Genomic DNA, 5,721 nt, shown 5'->3' on the forward strand with positions numbered 1-5,721 from the left:
ATTGGCATGCTGCATTCGGACCATGGTCCTGCTTTTAGCTCTAGAGCTTATAAGGAGGCCATGGTCAGCATGGGCGTGACATTGCGGTACTCTTGTCCATTTCACCCTGAGGGGAACGGAATTGTTGAAAGAAAAAACCGTGACATAAAGCAATCTATAATGGCAAAGGTATTAGGTTCGGGAGCTGGGTGGGTCAAACATCTAATAAGTGTCCAACGTAGTCTAAATAACCTGCCAAGAAATTCTCTGAAGGGATTCAGTCCGTACGAATTATTATTTGGAACTAGGATGTTAATCTCTGACCTTGACAGTCAGACTTCAGTGGTAAAGGAAAAAAGCTTTGATATCAAAGATCGTTTGGCTATTTTACAGGACTTAAATGAAACAAGAAAAGACCTGAGCAACATAAAGTTGAAACAGCAGCCAACAACCACTGAAGAACCACCACCTGTCCCAGCAAGACCTGTCTGGATTCCAAAAGTCGGGGATCTAGTCAGAGAAAAGATCGCGGTAAAGAAGGAATTTGGGCCTTCTTACAGAAAAGCAGTTCCTGTCTTGTCTGTCAACGGGACAAGATCAGTAGTACTACCGCCGCTTGCTGGTAAAAAGGAGAACCGAGTTGTATCCATCGACCTGGTAAAACCACAATCATGTGGCCGATAACAAATAGTAGGCCAAGTGGACTCCCCATAAGTAGCAGAACACCAAGGTTTGCTACCAGTACAGAGGTCCTAACAAAGAGGCTAATCACATTCGAAACGCCTACAGAAGAACAACAAGGACTATGCAAAAATGCAATGGAACTTAGACCTCTGAACACCCAAATAAAAACATTTAGCAGAGACACACCAACCTATAATGAAGTAACAAACGACTATGCAAGAAACAGTAATCCTGAAGCAATTGGAACAATTGACAGAACTGCATCCGGCTACTTCATAAACTTCGATGATTCCTCCGAAGGCTTCACTGAATCAAAAACACAGCCATCATCAAAAACCTTTAAAGATAAAGCTAAAGAACTTTTGAAACAACTGAAAGAAACATATCTAATTTCTCCATGGATTGAATTTTGGGTGGGTTTTGGTGCATTTATCCTCATACTTTGGCTCATCATGATACTAACTTTGGGACGCTTCATTGAGGGAAAATATGCTAAAATGGACACAGCAAGTCAGAAAATCAACTTGATCCTCAAACCACACACATCTTCACACGTTGAGAAAAGAGAACTTTCTTCAGTCAACTTCACAGCCAATCCTATACCGGGTGGGGTAGCATGGGATAACACTGACTATGAAATCTATGGTCCGGTTGAAATCCTGAAATATCCACACCAGATTAAAATCTCATTGAGTGACTTCGTAAAACCAAGCACATTTGCTGATGATTGGGACTTTGAAAGTATAAATAATATGATGTCTGACTTAGTGATGTCTGCTAAATTTACCCCAAAAAAATTATTTGCAGGGTTCGACAAATTATGATAGTATGTACTGTTATAACCACTATGGTAACCATTTTTTACATAGATCTGCACAACCTAGAAATGTTTTAAATTATAATCAATGGGAACATTGTGCAACCCCTCCAAAAGGAAGCTCAAGAACCGTTTATGACAAATATCCATACTTTTCAGGTTTTAACACAAGTAATGCCGAAACATTTTATTTCAAATTGTCAAATAAGACAGGGACAAAGACCATGATAACAAACACGAAATTGATATATTCAGACTCATTCTTTGAACAAATGAATATTTTGGGACAAAAATGTTGAATTGAAAAGTGTTTGGGGCACAAAAGAATGGCAAGTACAGGGTATAGAATCTTTGTTTAGAGCCTGCATGATCCCAGAACAAATTATATTTTTAATGACACTGTTCAACAAACTACCTGTCTTGGCTTAGCCAAAATCAAAGACTTAAATAAACCGTCTATTCCAAAACCAACAATGAACAGCAATAGCTCTACAGATGAGGAGATAGACGTAAATTATGTATTAAACCAAAACAGAACACATCCTGATTGGAAACAGTGGTTGATCTGGCCCACAGATACTAATTACTGTCAAGACAGATTCCTGAACAAAACACAGGGGTTCAAAATGACCAGGCCAGACCCTAGATATCCCCAAAGACATCACCCAGGGATAATAACCACCTACAGTGTGGGCAAATTATGCCTTCAATGGCTACAAACTTCCACACTGGCAGAAATTAAGCAACACCTAACTTTACTTACTGATGGTGCTGACTTGCGTGATTTCACTATGGGACCACGCAAACAGCGTCAAAAGCGTTTCATAGCAGCCTCTGTATATGCAGCATACAATGAGGCCTGGAAGGTTACTCAAATTGAGACAGCAGAAAGGATACGGGAAATTGACCGTATTAATTTGGAAAAATCACTTTCTGTAGTGGACAATGGGTTAATGACTCTGTCCTCCAGAATTTTTCCTCTGGACAGCATTGTGTCTTCAGCAATCGACATAATATCGCAAGACTTACTGTTGTTACAACACGGTCAGTCTCAATTGCGTTCTATTGTACAGCTTGGCTGGACGTTACAAAATCTGCGTTCAGGCTATGTGCCTTGGCGTTTAATCAACACAACGTCACTTTTCAATATCTTTAACCTTACTGATAAACAAATCAGTATGGCCCAGAAGGGTGCTGATTATACAATCCTGAGCATTGAGAAACTCGAAAGATTACCAGTGACAATGTCAGAACGACCTGTCAGTGAATGGTTAATACATGGGATAATTAATATTCCAATCTCAACCTTCAGGTTTCAATACTGCCAAAAATATATACAGGCTGGCATGTACGAAAAATTGGGAAAAGGGTACATTAAAACAACATGGGACTTGCCCTATTCACATGCATGTGTCAGTAATAAAGGACAGAAAGTGTTTCTTAGTGGCAATAATTGTGCGATGTCACTAAGCGGTACACTTCTGTGTAACGGAATTAGTTTGCATGGAGCCTGTGAAGGGAACTCAAATAACCTTTCATGTCACCAGCTAGGCACACCTGCTACAGAGATAGAACCATTCTTTCAAAGACTCTATAATGGGAGTTACATTCTAATTGTGGACCGCAGATGCTGTAGTCTTATGCCCGGGACTCCTTATCTCGTAACTACGACTGCGAAGGTCAAGTGCTGTGGACGCTTATTGTTCCCCAGCTCCCTTCCAGACAGGGAGGCAAGGGCATGGCCCAACTTGAAAATTACTTCTATTCAAATAGATACTTTAAGCAGAATGAAAACAGTGTTTCCTCAGACGCCGACAAGGCTCACGTCATCAAAAGAAACGTATGATCTCCTAGTCGCAAGGACGACTGCAGAGATACATTCATTGTTATCGACTAATTCCCCCATACATTTCGCAGAAATCCTGAATGAAATCTTAAATATTTCTGATACCAGTGAAGTCTCAAAAGTATTTAAGACGGTATTTTCGATGGCATTAACACCATTCAAAGCCATACTGGGTATTTTTCCAGATTTCGTCCATTCGATTTTTGGCGGACTTCCCCTAATTTTAGGACTAATTGCAGGAATCCTATTCCTAGTCCTTATATTTCGTTATGGCAAACCATGTCACAGACAAAACACCTGCGACAAGGGAAGAAACAATCCTAGCCATTGGATACCGGGACCGGATATCAAAAATCCTGGGACTATCCCGGCTTAGAGACCTGAACATGACTTGGTTTCTATAATTTTGACCCATGTGACATCGATGTGTTTTACCTGTATTAAGGTGCCTGCTATGCGGAGAAGAATGCGTGTTAGACACCTGTCTGACGCTACAATCGGATGCGCCAATGGATGCAGAAACATTGTTGAGTCCGATAAAGGCTCATGCTTTGTGCTGCCCTCAAAGGCTACCAATCCTGATGACGGCATTCGTGGAAGCTTCACCACTACGATTAAGGGGTAGTGAAGTTCAAGATGAAAGCAGCATCGATCAGGTACGACCTTCTGTCAGCGACATTAATCAGAATGTCAATGGAGACAATCATGCGCACGAATGCATGGTTACACCTATTTCCGAGTTAGTGGAACTCTCCCAGGAAGCTGTTGACAACTTTTTCGAGAGTCTAAATGATATGATGTTCTCACCAGAGCAGAAATAGAGACTTTTGAGCAAGCTCGTACACGGCGTTCCCTGAATTTGGCCTTCAACTTGAAAAACAAAATACCATGAACAATTTTCCCTCCAGTTCACGGACAGCAACTTTTTTCAGCAGCCCCAAAATATTTTTGCATATTTTTCAGGACACTATCTTCTGCTTAAAGTAAGAACTATTCTTGGAGAACTAAAATTTCTAATTTTAGATAGCTTATAGACATTAGCTGCCCGCTGGTATGTTCATAATTATTTTTATTCTGTGATGAAATGGTCTCGAACCTTTTTTCTGTATTAAGAGCCATTTCATGTGTAAATTCTCATATACATGTTAGTTATAATGTATAGATATGCGTGATTACTTTAGCATTATTCTACAGCTTGTGTGCATACATTACATGTGACTGTTTTCCGTATATTTGATATTTTCAAAATGCATTTATGTATTTTGGGGTGGTAAGGTATACACGATACTCTACAGTATGTTTTACTATGCATAGATTAGTAAATATGTCCATAGTTAGCGTGGAGTGGGTGTGATGTATTCCTATAGGTTCTGTATCGATCCCCCTATTCCTGACCCTATTCTGGTTAACAAGTTAACTAGCAGCCATCCCATGAGGCAGAAAACCCCCATGATGCAGGAACCGTTATCTGATAAAGCCACACTACGGCACAGGAACGTGTTATCTGATTAGGTCATAACGCTTGCCATCTAATTAGACAAGCGATATTCCTCCAGCCCCTGATAAGGCATACGGAGTTCTCAAAACAAATCAAACCTATGACAACCTGGGAAAAACCCTGCGGCCATTGTTTTGATTTCACCGAGAACTTCAGCAAAAGAATGTGCTAACGACCTGGTCGTATGACATCCTTATTGACGTATCTATGTCCATCCTTACGTCAATCTCGGCACCTTAAAGGTATAAATATTACCGATATTGCCCTATGCAAACACACGCGGTGGTGACGAGATCGGAGCAGCCAGACTTGCCGAAGCCCAGAGCAGAGCAGACCCCGCTGGCGCAGCCCCGCCTTCCTGACGCGCTGAGAACGAGACGCTGCCTTTCTCCTGCCGAGAAATCCAGCTCCGGCGCTTCCGGGTAGCCCTCGCAGGCAGCCTGGGATATCGAGACCAGAGACGAGAGATACCATCCCTCATCCATCCTAGATTCCAGGTACAGAACTGAATAACCCCTCACAGAGAATTCTTTAGTCAGTCACTTGGCAAAACAAACTTAACTTAAACTGTAACTTTCTATTCCCGCCCACGCATTAGACTTAGGTCAGGTACACGGGGTAGGCGTAGTTAGAAACACCAGTTGAGTACGATTAGTCAAATGTATATGTGTATGTAATATATCTTATTCATTTTAAACCTTCATATGGCTTAGAAACCATATCAATGTTTTTACAGTATTATTTTATACTTCTGCTTTTAATGTATGCACTTTACTTAACCATAAGTATTGCAATAATATCGATCCATTTCTCTTGTATGAGAAAAGAGACTGATCAATAAATAACATCTTTTATTGAACACGCCCGTCTCTTCCTTTTCTCTACAATCTGATGAGA

Source organism: Lissotriton helveticus, chromosome 7 (assembly GCF_964261635.1).
Source record: "Lissotriton helveticus chromosome 7, aLisHel1.1, whole genome shotgun sequence".
NCBI classification, from domain to species: Eukaryota; Metazoa; Chordata; class Amphibia; order Caudata; family Salamandridae; genus Lissotriton; species Lissotriton helveticus.